The 15,020-nt window shown below is 43.4% G+C and overlaps 1 protein-coding gene across 11 annotated transcripts in view; it reads right to left on the reverse strand.

The window, feature by feature from the left end:
* Positions 1–15,020, reverse strand: part of foxp4 (forkhead box P4) — a 395,078-nt gene that overhangs the window by 281,796 nt on the left and 98,262 nt on the right. The window lies entirely within an intron of this gene.

The raw sequence follows: 15,020 nt of genomic DNA on the forward strand, positions 1-15,020 counted from the left end.
CTAAAGTTCTTTATCATCCAATGGCAGGCTTTTGAAGTGTCACATAATAAACTCGTAGTCAATTTGTGCACAGGAAGCTTCCTCACATAGCACCAGATTTAATGATGTTGGTTAAAGCATACAATATAGTGAAGATTAGTGGGAAGCCAGAGGATTAGGAAGCATTTGAAAATCAGCAGAGGATAACTAAAAAGGGTTTAAGGTGGGAGAAGCTGAAATATGAGAGTAAGCTAGTTAGTAATATAAAAGGAGTTTGCAAGAGATTTTTTTTGATACCTAAAAGGCAAGAGTGGACACTGGAGCACTGGAAAATGAGTCTGGAGAAGTAGTAATGGGGAACAAATTCATGACAGAGGAACTGAATAGGGACTTTGGTTCAGTTTTAACAGTGGAACATGACAGCAGCATACCAGAACTTCAAGAGAGTTGGGGACAGAGATGAATGTAGTAGCCAGCACCAAGGAGAAGGTGCTGGGGAAGCTGAAATGTCTAAAGTTGGATAAATTACCTGGACCAGATAGACTACACCCCATAATTCTGAAGGAGATAGCTAAGGGGATTATAAAGGCATTGATGGTGACCTTTCAGGAATCACTGGAGCCAGGGAGGGTCTCAGAGAATTGGAAAGTGGCTAATGTAACAGACCTGTTTAATAAGGGAGGGAGGCAGAAGACAGGAAACTATAGGCCAGTCAGCCTGACCTCGGTCATTGGTAAGAATTAATTATTAAGGATCAGATTGCAGAGTACTTGTAAACACATAGCAAAATAGGACTGAGTCAACATGGCTTTATCAAGGGGAGGCCATGCCTGACAAATCTGTTAGAATTCTTTGAGGAGTTAATGAGCAGATTAGACACAGGAGAAACAGTGGACATGATCTCTTTGAAGTTCTGGAAGGCTGTACCACAGAAAGCTACTGAAAAAAAGCCCATAGTGTTAGAAGAAAATTGCTGACATAGATAGAAGATTGTCTACCTGCAGAAGGCAGAGAGTGAGGACATAGGGGTGTTTTTCAGGATGGCAGCCAGTAACAAGTGGAGTTCTGCAGGGATCAGTGTTGGGTCAACAACTATTCACATTATACATTAATGATCTGGACAAAGAAGCTGAGATATTGTTGCTAAGTTTGCAGATGACACAAGGATAGGCGGAGGGACAGATAGTGTTGAGGGGGCAGAGAGCCTTCAGAAGGACTTGGACAGGCTGGGAGAGTGGGTAAAAAAGTGGCAGGTGGAATACAATGTGGGAAAGTGTGAGGGCATGCACCTTCGTAGGAAGAATAGAGGAGTAGACTGTTTTCTAAATGGGGAAAGCTTTGGAAATCTGAAGCACAAAGGGACTTGGGAGTTCTAGTTTTGGATTATCTTAAGGTTAACTTGTAGGTTCAGTTGGCGGTTAGGAAGGTAAATGCATTCATTTTGAGAGGGATAGAATAAAAGAGCAAATATTTATTGCAGAGGCTGTGTAGGACACTGGTGAGACTGCATTTGGAATATTGTGAGCGGTTTGGGGTCCTCTTTCTCAAGAAGGATGTGCTGGTGTTGGAAGGGGTGCAGAGGAGGTTCACAAGAATGATCTTGGGGATGAAAGGCCTGTCACATGAGGAGAGGTTGATGGCCCTGGGTCTGACCTTGATGGAGTTTAGAAGGATGGCAGGGGTGGGGTAGATCTGATTGAAACTTACAGAATCCTGAGTGGCCTGGACAGAGTGGCCATGGAGAAGATGTTTCCACCAGTAGGAGCGACTAGGACATGAGGACTGAGCCTCAGAGGGAAGGGACAACCATTTAGAACTAAAATGAGCAGGAATTTCTTCAGCCAGTGGGTGATTAATCTGTGGAACTCATTGCCCCAGAGGGCTGTGGAGACCAAGTCAATGAGTGTATTTAAGACAAAGAAAGATAGGTTCTTGATTATTAACGGGCTCAAAGGCTATGTATAGAAGGCAGGAGAATAGGGTTGAGAAATACATCAGCCATGATTGAATGGTGGATCAGACTCGATGGGCTGAATAGCCTCCTAATTCTGCACTGATATCTTGTTCCCTTGGTTGAGGAATAATTATTGGCCAATCAACCAAGGTAGAACTCCTTTGATCTTCTTGAGTGCAGTGTCATGGGACCTTTAAGGTCCATGTGAGGGGGAAGACAGAGTGGGTAAAACAGAAAGGAATATGGAAAATAACGATGAACAAGGATTTACTGCCTAAGGATAAAAGAAAACTTGGAATTTATAACGTGCTTTCCTGAACCACTGAATGTTTCTGCAGCTAATGAAGTATTCTATTAATGTGTAGTCACTGTTTTAAAGTAGGAAACACAGCACTAGTAAGTGTGCAGCAAAATCCCATAGTCAGCAATGTGATAATGACCAGCTAATCTGCTTTATTTCTGACATTGATTGAGAAATAAATGTTGGCCAAGACACTGGGAATAACTTTCCTGCTCTTCCTCAGCATTGTGCCATGGGATATGAATGACCTTCTGTGTGTGTTGTAACCATTCCATGGTTCTTTCAGCTTTAGGTCTCATTCCAGGGGCTTGACTTGCACCAGCCCGGCCTAACTGATTTAGGCTTCTGAAACAACTGCTGCGCTAGCTACACAAGAAGTTCAAACATTCTGTTTTCAAAGAAAACCTTGCTGTGGCCTCCAGATTCACCCAGACCTCACTGCCATCGCAATCTGCCTTTCAACCACCCTCCCCGTGGCCTGTTCACCACTTCATCCTGTCACTTTGAGTGGAGGCCAGCATCAAGTGTGTGAGTTGTCTGTCTGTAACTTGAATGTAAACATTTTATAAAGCATTAATTTCAGGCCAGCTTTAGACCCACTCACTAGCCCAGAGCACCTCAACCCCTCCACAGCCTAACCATAAACTGTCTGTGTGTGTGTGTGTCTGTGTGTGTATGTCTGTGTATGTGTGTGTCTGTGTGTGTGTCCTAGCCAACATCAGAACTAATTCAGTCTTACTATAGTCTCAACAATTTTTTATTTGACAATACTATGAGTCATTGCAAAGAATTATGACTTTCCCAGGAACTATTTTAATACCTTCGCTTCATCTAATCACTGTTGATATCCATTTTATTTCAGTGAAATAAGTGAGGTTTGAATTTATTGCCTTCAAGATTTAGTGATGGCTTTCAGCAACCCAGGCTCCACATTTCAGGAGGGTTCACACCTCTCAAACACCAGATCCTATCAGACAGATATATCAATTCAGAGCAGACAGAGACCATTTGACCCCTTAAACCCACTCAGCCATTCATTAAAATCATGGGTGATCTGTTTGTGTTTCTAATTCCACATTCCCATCTCTCCCCAAAACCACTGATTCCCCCATCCTGACAAAAATCTATACGGCTCCACTTTAAACCTACCCCAGTGAGCACCTTCTGAGGCAGGAAGTTCCAAACTCACGCAACCCTCTGACAGAAAAATTCCCCTCATCACTGTCCTGAAAGGGTGACCCCTGATTTTTAAACAGTGCCATATCATTCTGGGCTGGCCCACAAGAGGAAACATCCTTCCCACACCCACGTTGTCAAGATCATTCAGGATCCTATGCACTTCAATCAATCACCCCCCTTACTTTCCTAAACTCCAGCGAAAACTAGCCCAGTCTGTCCAACCTTCCCTCATCAACAACCCACTCATTCCAGGAATCAATCCAGTAAACCTTCTGTTAAACCCCTCCAATATATTTAGATCCTTCATTTAATAAGGAGACCAAAAACTCCGCACTATATTTCAGATGTGATCTTATCAATGTTCTGTGTAACTGAAGAATAATCTCCTCACATCAACAACACCCCCGCCACTCACACACACATGCATGCGCATGCACACACTCATGTGCACAATGACACACTCATACACACACACACACACACACACACACACACACACACACTTAGCAGGTCCAGAAGAGAACTCCGATTCTCATGTGGAATGTAAATATAGGTACACCTTCAAACGTTTTGATTCTTTCTGTCTTGGGGTGTCTGGGATTTGCTTTTGATTGGCCTTGCTAGGAGACCACACAGAGGCCTCTGGTTAATATAAATGAAGAACCCAGTTACATCATCGGAGACTAATTTTCACATATTGAAGCAGATCCAAAATGGTTTTTCTACATTGCTCATACAAGCAGATTAAATTCAAAGCCTGGGGAAAGAGAGTAGAACATTGACAGGGAAGTGCTCTGATCAATTTAATTGCTGAATTGTTGAGCGGCTGGGCAGGGTTAAAATTGCTCTGTCAAGTTTGCCAAGTTTCAATGATGGCTGTTCAAACAGCAATTCATCACGTCGCGCTCAACTCATTGTGAGTGTTCAGTAAGATAATGCATCACACGGACAATGACAAACTGTCCCAGAGAGGGCCATTAGCAGAATCATTGGCAAGATCCTTTCTTTTTTAATTTCTTTCATGGAATGTGGGCAGCTAGTAAAGCCAATATTTGTTACTCATCCCTAATTGAGCTTCAGATAAGTTCAGAATTATCCACATTGCTGTGGGTCTGGAGTCACATGGAGGCCAGACCACATACAGATGGCAGATTTCCTTCCCTAGATGGTGTTAGTGAACCAGATGGATTTTTAGAATAGTTAATGAAATTAGTGACATTACTCCTGAAATTAGTTTGCGATTCCTGGTATTTATTGGTGAACTGGTTAAATGCTACAGCTCTACTCTATGCTACTTTCTCCCCACCACTACCCTCCTCTAGCTTATCTCTCCACCCTGCAGGCACTCTGCCTCTATTCCTGATAAAGGGCTTTTGCCTGAAACGTCGATTTTCCTGCTCCTTGGATACTGCCTGACCTGCTGTGCTTTTCCAACACCACTCTAATCTAGAATCTGGTTTCCAGCATCTGCAGCCCTTGTTTTTACCAAAATGCTACAGCTGCTGCGTTGGGATTCGAACATGTATTTCTACAGAAGTAGCCTGGCTTGCTGGATAGTTCACCCAGAGATATCACCATGACCTCACTATCTCCTACTGTATATGAAACAATATAAAAACTCTGCTTTCCTTCCACAGATGCTGTCAGACCTGCTGAGTTTCTTCAGCTCATTCTGCTTTTGTTGAATATAAGACATGTCTCTGTGAAGGAAACAGCCTCTTGAAAGGTGTAATCCTATCGAGGAATCTGCACTGTGGTGCTAGCTCGAGGTTCTAGATATCTGAACTAATGATAATATCCAAGAATTACAATGGTTACACAGCAGAGCCATTCCTCACCCATACCCATTTGGCAATGGTCTTAGTGCCTGGAATATTGTAGCACCTCACTGTTCTTGAAACTAATCCTGTAGTCACCTCCCGTGCTGAACCTGGAAATATATTCTGCACATTAATCATTCCTATTGTGTAGGAAATTCCTTATATCAGCTTTAAAATAGCCTTTTACTAGTTTGAACCTCACGCTACTCCCTCAGTTTAATTTGAAGCCATATCCCAGTTACAGTTTCTTTATTTCCGTAACAATGTATAAGATCATCTGTCATACTTAATTTTCAATTCTCCCCCTAAAACAGATTCTGACACTGGGATCATTCCTGTGACTGTTCTCTGATTGCCTCGGGCAATAGAATATTTACTTTACAAAAGACTGTGGATGCTGGAAATTTGATTTAAAAACAGAAACTTCTGGAGGAACCCAGCAGGTCTGGCAGTGTCTGTGGAGAGAAACCAGAGTTAACATTTCGAGTCAAGTGACCTGTCTTCAGAACATTTATTTTGTCCAGTTCTTGTCAGTTGTACACCTCTGTCCAACTTCAATCTAACTATGCATGGCCCCACTGGCTAGAATTGGAGTCAGTGCCCAATTGGGGAATATTCCATGCAGTTCAATGACAAATTCCTTTGAACTAGTTACGCTGCTGAATTTGTGATACAGGTGGTGGCTCAATGGACCCAGTGCCTTGCATAGGTCCAAGGAGTGGAGGCTGGGGAATGTGTGAGCATCACATTCTCATTAACATTGCAGAGAAATACAAGAGCAGGTTTCCCAAAAGGGTTAATTAAACTGGCAGAGTGCTGCTGACTGGCTGGAAATTACTGTGAATAATGGGGTGTTAAAAGAACCCATTTAGACCAACAATTTACAGATTAACATTTCAAGAGGTGAAGACTGGACCCATTAATCTCCTCTTAAATCATTCATACTGCCTGCCTGTCTGACACACCCCAGAGACTGCCCCTTCGGTAGATGTGCAAGCAATTTTACTCAACTGCAGAGCACATGAAACTTGAGGTGTTGTCCCAAAGTTGTCAACACAACCACATATAAACTTCACACTATGGGTGTGAAGACCCACACAGACACCTCTCAAACCGGGAGCCAGAAATCCTTCCTCTCCATTGGTTCCTCCATCTACTGGCAGTGACTCAATGGCTGGCATTTGTGCTTCTCAGTCAATAGGTTGTTGGTTCAACTCCCACTCAATGAGGGACATGGGTACGTGATTCATATACTGGCACTGAAGGTTGTCCATAGAGACCTCACAAGGCTGATCCTGGGTATGGATGGACTGTCTTATGTTGCGAAGTTTGAGACTGGGGTTTAGAAGAAAGAGAGACGACCTTATTGAAACATAGAAGACTCTTAGGGAACTTGACGGGTAGCTGGGGAGAGATTGTTTCCCCTTGTGGGAGAGTCTAGGACCAGAGCGCATCATCTCAGAGTAAGAGTTACTCAGTTAGGACAGAAATGAAGAAGAATTCTCTCTCTCACAGTGTAGTGAATCATTAACCACAGAGAGCTCTCAATGCTGGGTCATTTAATATATTCAAGGCTGAGATAGAGAGAGATTTAAAATTAGAAAGGGAAAAAGCAAAATATTGTAGATATTTGGAAACCTTAATTAAAAACTGAAGCTGCTAGAGAAACTCAGTGGGTCGGGCAGCATCTGAGGAGAGAGAAACAGTTAACGTTCTGAGTCCATTATGACTCCTTCAGAGCAAAATTGGAGAGGGTGCAGAGAACGTAAATATTAATTGTTACATTTACAATCAAAATGTTTAGTCATTTATCACATTTCTGTTTATTGCAGATGGCTATGTGCAATTTAGTTGCTACGCTTTCTCCATTAAAACAGTCAAACCAATTTAAGAAAACAATTAATTAGCTGCTGGGACCTCTGGAACATCCTAAGATTGTGATTGAAATGCAAGTCTTTCTTTACAGTCTACATTTCCCAAAAAAGGGGACAACTCATTTTTGCAGAAATTGCAAAGTACTTGATTTCTGATCTTGAACCAATCTTTGAAATCCTCCTTATTACCATAAACACTAACTTTCCACGTCTATTACATCATCCAGCTTTGCTCAGATTTAGCTTATCTACAGCTGAATCCTTCTTGGAGACAGTGAGGTCTGCAGGTGCTGGAGATCAGAGTTGAGAGTGTGTTGCTGGAAAAGCACAGCTGGTCAGGCAGCATCCAAGGAGCAGGAAAATCCAGAGCCCTTCATCAGGAATGTTCTTTTCCAGCTGAATCCTTCTTTCTTGTTTTTATCATCTTCCAGACTCTTTTATTCTAAAGTTCTCCTGGTGATCTCCCATCCAGTGCCTAAAGTAAACGTGAGTCCATCTAAAGCTCTTGATCATTAAAGCTCCTATGCTTGCTGATCTATACTGATAATGTCTTTGTTTTCAAATTTCTCCATGGTCTCAATCCTCCCAATCTCTGCAAATTCCTCAACGCTTACAACTTTCACAATCTCTTGCACCTCTTTAAGCTTTTACAACTCTCCCTATCTCTGTAGCATCCTCTAATTCTAACCTCTTGAACTTCGATGTTCATCTCTCCATTGGCAGTATGTCTTCAGCTGCTGAATTTTGGCATTCCCTCCCTAAAACTCTCTGCCCATCTTTCCTTTCATTTTCTGCTTAAAACTTACCTCCTTGACCAAATTGTAGTCACATGTTCTAATTTCTCTTCACTCTCTGCCTCTTGTGAAGTAAAAAGCATTTTGACTAAGTTAAAGATGCTATATAAATGCAGACTTAGATTCCCTACAGTATGGAAACAGGCCATTTGGCCCAATACGTCCACACTGACCCTCCGAAGAATAACCCACCCAAACCCATTCCCCTACCCTACATGTACCCCTGATGAATGCACCTAACACTATGGGCAATTTAGCATGGCCAATTCACCTGACCTGCACATCTTTAGATTGTGGGAGGAAACCAGAGCAACCCCAGGCAGACACAGGAAGAATGTGCAAACTCCATACAGACAGTCGCCCGAGGCAGTACTCAAACCCAGGTCCCTGGTGCTGTGAGGCAGCAGTGCTAACCACTGAGCCACCAGGTTGTTATGGAACAGACACCTGCCTTCAAGCACATCCCAAGTATGGTCCATGCTGAGTTAGCAGCTTTCAGCTCAGGCTGCACTTGGCTTCAGTACATCTGGGCTAGGACAAAGGATGGGTTATAAAAATGAAATGGGTCTGCTTCCTGGCCACAGTTGTCATCCAATCAACCCTTCAAGAGAGCCCATTCTCAAAAACTGTAGGTTCATGATTTGTGCGGCATCCTGTAGCTAAATAACCTGCTACCTCACAGCACATAGAAACTGTATACAGTACAGAAACAGGCCATTTGGCCCACAGTTCTGGGTCAGCGTTTATGTTAAACATTAGTCTCCTCTCATCTCCTGCATTTCACCCTATCAGCAGAACTTTCTCTTTCTTTCTCCCACTTATGTTTATTCAGCTTCCCGTTAAAGGTTATAGGAAACTATGAGTCGGAAACATAAACACAGTCCAAGCAGCCTTGTGGAATTTCCCTCTCAGTGGAAAAGCAGAGAAAGCTGGGAAGTGAGAGGGAAAGGGAGAGGGACAGCCTCTTAATATTTACAAGAAAACAAATCAATAAACAGGCCACTTCAACTCAAGTGGGTACTTGAATTAAGTGGAAGGTCCCTGGAGTGGAGAACAATTTAACGAGTTACAACCAGCATGAGACTCTTCCCTTTGCAAGTCTGGGATCCCTGTGACTAATCCGAGTGATCCATTACCTGCACACAGCTGTTCCCAGCTGCTGAACTACTGTCTCCTCATCAGAAACATAATTAGCCATGAAAAGCTTGTAAGTATCTCTCTGCAGAAGTCTCTCTATAAGCCTGTTCCTTCACAGTGCAGGGTATCACAGCGTGACTTATTGCAATGCCTCAGGGGACCAAACAGTATAAAATTCAGTTAGTGATGAGCATACTGCAAATTCCAAGGTAAATAGCAGATACTTATTCATGGGCATAAACACAAGGTGAATAAAGCATGGCCTGGTGTGAGCTGGAAACTAAATTCTTCTGTACCTTCTGCCAACTCTTTCATCTCCACTCAGCCTTTGGCAATTTCTCATATTTTGTATAGCATTTGTAAGGCTATCTCTTTTCTTTAGTCCTTTTACATTACTTCTTTAGTAAACATGGTGTCATTACAACAACTTGCATCTCTATAGCTCCTTGAATGCAACAAAATATCCCAAGCTACTTCCTAGTTAGGTCATCCACGAATGTCTGACATTGAGCCCAAAGTGCTCACAGCTGGGCTTAGTAAATGAGATAGATTTGTAAAGGAGCAATGAGTCCTGGGGAGGCTGCTAGAGACACTGCTGCCCCAAGGGATGAGAATCAGGAACATGTGAACACTTAGAGGAGTGGAGAGATCTTGGAGGCAGAGGGACAGAGACAGGTAAGGGGAAGGCCAGTGGAGCTGGGTTGTAGAGTGGGGGTTTGGATTTGAACACGGAGCCCAGGTTATAAGCTCAAACATTGGAGTGAGGTTTTGGGCCAAAGTCTGGAGAAAACGCAAGGGCAAACCTGGGGCCGTAAGTTGCAAATATCTTTTGAGAGCTCCCTGCTGCTCAGGTTTGGGTAATGTTTGTGTTGGAAACGGGTTAGCAAGCTGAATTGATCCAATTCCCGGGGCAGAGCCAGTGCGAGTATAACAGCTCCACGATATAAATGCAACGTAGCAAAGCGAAGCACCTTGAAAAACTGCAAAAAAATTGTCTTGTATGAATACGTTTCCTGGCACAAGACCATGGATCTGAGGTAATGAAATGGAGATTGAGTGGCTTGGAGGGGAAATATTTGGCTTGGAAAGGAATGAAACATTTTGATGTTATTTCAGGATTAGGAATTCTGTATGATGGGAGTGGATGGGAAGTGAGCTGGTAGATTGGAATTTAATGCTTCAACTGCTCACTTGCTGGGTCAGGTTTGCACTCTGTAACGGCTGCGTTACAGAAGGAATGGCCTGATATTCAAATTGGTTCATGGTAATGAGGTTCATAGTTCTGTTTTTAAATCCCTCACCACCCCAGATAGGAAGGTGATACTACACCTCTACAAATCATTGGTCAGACTACATCTGGAGTAATGTGTTCAGTTCTGGGCACCAAATTTAGGGAAGGCTGATTAGATTAGATTCCCTACAGTGTGGGAACAGGTTCTTCGGCCCAACAAGTCCACACTGACCCTCCAAAGAGTAACACACCCAGGCCCATACCCTATATTTACCCCTGACTCATGCACCTAACACTACGGGCAATTAACCTGCACATCTTTGGATTGTGAGAGGAAACCGGAGCACCTAGAGGAAACCCACACAGACACGGGGAGAATGTGCAAACTCCACACAGTCACCTGAGGCAGAAATCACACTTAGGTCCCTGGCGCTGTGAGGCAGCAGTGCGAACCACTGAGCCACCATGCCATCCATAAAGCCCAGCAGAGAGGGCAAAGGAAGCTTACCAGAATGATAACTGATATGAGCGATTTTAGATACAAGATTAAAGAAGTTAGGCTTATTTTCCTTAGAACAGAGAAGTTGAGGTGAGCTTATTGAGGTGTTCAAAATTATGAACAATATTCTGCTTCTACTAGTTGGCATGTCAGTACCTTGGGGGGTGGGGGTCACAATTTCAAGATTGTCAGCAAGAGAGCTAGGAGTGAAATGAGGAGAAACTTCTTTACTCTGTTAAAAACAGAAGTTGCTGGAAAAGCTCAGCATCTGTGAAGGGAAATTTCTACTTTTGTTATTGATTTACAGCATCTGCAGTTCTTTTGGTTTTTACTCAGAGAGTTGTTAGGGAGAGTGGTGGACGTGGATTCCACAGGAGGCTTTAAAAGAGCGCTAGGTATGTATTTGAAAGTGATGAAGGTTGAGAGCTAAGGAGATAGGGCTAGAGAGTGGGACTAGCAGTGTAGCTCTTTGGGAAGCAAGTACAGATATACTGGGCCAAATAGCCTCCTTCTGTGATGTACAATTCTATGATTCTATGACAGTTTTCAAACATTAAGAATTTGTGGTCATTTCACAGGGTGCCAAGACATTCAGCCTGAATGCATGGACGAGTCAGAAATATGCCACCTTGCAGATTGCTGAAGTCTTTAAAAGGCACATTTGGAAGCTGGGTCTGAAGCAGGCAAAAGGAGTTTTTCTCCACATTAATGAGAGACTAGCAGCTGCTTAATTCCTGCATTACCAGATTAGTTTTCCCTGAGTAAAAGCAAAACGCTGCAGATGCTGGAAACCTGAAACAAACACAGAAATTGCTGGAGAAACTCAGCAGGTCTGGCCTCACCTGTGGAGAGAGAAACAGAGTTAACGTTTTGAGTCCATCGTGACTCTTCAGAACTGAGCCCATTGCACCGTGTCCAGCTGCAAACCTGACCAGATTACTAATGAGATGCGTTAAAAAGTTGACTACATTGGCAAACCATGAATTGCCATTCTCTGCCGCCTGTCCAAACTCCAATAGACACACCTTTGCCCCTTTCACTCCCCCCTTTCCACATGAGTAGATGGTAGCACACACTGGGTTCAAACTCCTTTCTGAAGACTTCAGCTGATAATCTAGTTTGAGACACAGTGCAGTGCTGTGGAATGCTACACTGTCATTGGCGTAATCATTTAATCTTATAAACAAGCCACAATGTGAAGGTGAACAAGAATATTCCCCATGTGTCCTGATACCATCACTACTATTGGTAGCACAGATAGTCTACTTATTCAAAAACATTTCATGGCTGGAAAGCACTTTGAGATTGTGAAAGCCACCACATAAATGCAGGGTTTGTCTTTGGTCTGACACTTGCTTCCTGCACAAAGCACTCTGAATTCTGCTGGGTAAGTGTCAGTTATGTGAAGGGCCCTTTAAGGAGTTTAGCAATATTTGAATTGTAAGGTGAGGTCGCATTCTGCAGATTCTGTTTGGGACTGTGAAATTCTGGAATTCCCAGCTCCTGTCAGTTCCCACAAACAAAGGCTCATTCAGAGAGGTTTCTTTTCAGGAAAGTGGGGGGGGGGGGGCACGTGGTGGGAGGGGGTGTGGAGGGAGTTGATGTGAAACATGAACAGGGCCAGTACCTCTGTGCTAAGTGAGCAAGCTGACATATCACAGTCCCAACTAGAATCCATGTTCATAGTAACTTGTGAGAGACATATCAGAGGAACTCCGAAACCTGCCAGACCAGGTCTCAACAGAATCTAACTGGGTTCTAGAGATTATTATGAATAGATTTTAATTGGAATGAAAATTTTAATTGGAAGCTCCCTTCACTAAATGATAAATACCTTTTAAGAAGAGTTTCCTGGGGTTTAATTGGATTTTTACCGTGAATCACAGTTAACTGAATTGACACTGTAGCAGCTCCCCTTCTGCACTCAGTCTCATAGATTCTAAAATGAATTACCCACTGACAACATCACCAGGTGATGCTAAAGAAGGAAAGTGAATACAAGCTCTCCGACAGTCAGAAGCAGTCAGTGTCAATTGGACTCCAGCATATGGCAACAGGGCACTGAGCAAACAGTCATCTGTAAACAATGGAAACTATAGTCCCTGTCAACAAAATGTTATTGATCTGAAACATTAATTCTGTTTTCTCTCCCCCCACATGCTCCCTGGCCTGCTGAGCTTCTCCAGCATCTCCTGTTCCTACTCGAGTTCTCTGTGAGTCAGATCCCAGCAATCGCTGCGGAGCTGATTTTATTGAAACAGTTTGACCCGGGCTCTCTGTAAGCTGGGGGCCTTACCCTCAGCATCACTGAGCCTGTTCTGATGTCTATGTTTTATTTTCCTGCCCAACCTGTATCTGACAAACACATGGACATTCACTAACATGGGAGAAGGAATTCCTGAGTCAAGAGTGTGGTGCTGGAAAAGCACAGCAGGTCAGGCAGCATCCGACTAGCTGGAAAATCGATGTTTCAGGCAAAAGCCCTTCATCAGGAATTCCTGAACCAAGGCCTATCCATATTCTGCCTTTCTTGTCTGATCTGGAAATGAAACACTAACTGCCTGAGGGCACTTTGATACTTAGTCAAACCCAAAGATATCAGCCAAATGTTCAGGATTAAGGTCACTCGAATGTGGGCAGGGACTTAAAATTTATTCAGCATAGACCAGGCGCAGTTTAGCAGCAGCAGCAGCAGCACACAGTGCAGACCACTTCACATTGCATATCAGCCTGTTGGTTCTGAAGCACCTGAGAACAAAGCTACACATCATTGGCATCAATGGGCAAGAGCAGCCATCAATCACTAGCAATGTCCTGGAATATGGAGACCTTCATATGGAGTTCCGCCAGGACGATAGCCTCTCCATTGTGGTGAAAACCATGAAGAAGCTCATAAGCCTGAGGTCACACCCAGATACAGCTTTCTCTGGGTGGGAATAGGGGTGGGTCACATTTCACTCATGTGAGTTTTGACGAGGCAGCTGGCTATTTAATATGTAAACAGTCCAATCGGGGAAGGGGTTATGGTTTTGGGAAATGAGCCCGGCCGGGGGGTGTATTTCGGGATTAGTGAGCATAATCCCATGAGTTTTAAGATACTCATGGACTGGGATAACTGCAGTACTCAGATGCAGGTGTTAAATGAGGGGAAGGCAAACTACAGCAATATTAGACAGGAACTGGAGAATGTTGACTGGAGGCTGCTGTATGAGGGTAAATCCACATCAGACATGTGGGAGTATTTCAAACAGCAGTTCTCAAGAGTCCAGGAATGACATGTTCCTGTGAGAATGAAGGATAGGTATGGCAAGTTACGTGAACCTTGGATGGCCCAGGAATGTTATAACCTTGGTCAGAAAGAAAAAGGAAGCATGCGTAAGGTCTAGGAGGATGGGAACTGATGAAGCCCTTGAAATATATAAGGCAAGTAGGAAAGAACTTAAACGAGAAATTGAAAGGGTCAAAGGGGGTCATGAAAAGTCATTAGCAAACAGGATTAAGGAGAATCCCAAGGCCTCTTATATATATATATAAAAGGGCAAATTGGGAAAGGGTAGGCCCACTCAAGGACAAAGGAGAGAATCTGTGTATGGAGCCTGAAGGGGGAGGTGAGGTCCTAATGAATACTTTGTGTTGGTCTTGGTGGAATTGGTAGAGGATGATCTCAGGGAAGGGAGTGTCGAGTTTCTAAACTGAGTTGTTATTAAAAAGGAAAAGGTGTTGTATATCTTAAAAAGGTATCCCAGAATATTGAGGGAGGCAAGAGAATAAATTGCTGGAGCATTGACGGACATCTTTGTATCCTTTTTGGCCACAGGTGAGGTCCCAGAGGACTGGAAAATAGCCAATGTTGTCCCACTGTTTAAAAAGGATAGCAGGGATAATCCGGGAAATTATGAGGCTTGTGATCCTCATGTCAATGAGAGGGAAATTATTGGAAAAGATTCTCAGGGATAACGTCTATACGCATTTAGAAGCAAATGGACTTATTAGTGACAGGCAGCATGGTTTTGTGGAGGGGAGGTTGAACCTCACTAACTTGCTTGAGTTTTTTGAGGAGGTGACAAAGGTGATTGATGAGGGAAATGCAGTTGATGTTGTCTACATGGACTTCAGTAAAGCCTTTGACAAGATCCCTCATGGCAAAAGGTGAAGTCACATGGCATCGAGGGTGAGCTGGCAAAATGGATACAGAGCTGACTTTGCCATAGGAGACAGAGGGTAGTGGTGAAAGGATGCCTTTTGGAATGGA

Source organism: Chiloscyllium punctatum, chromosome 45, assembly GCF_047496795.1.
Source record: "Chiloscyllium punctatum isolate Juve2018m chromosome 45, sChiPun1.3, whole genome shotgun sequence".
Classification (NCBI taxonomy): Eukaryota; Metazoa; Chordata; class Chondrichthyes; order Orectolobiformes; family Hemiscylliidae; genus Chiloscyllium; species Chiloscyllium punctatum.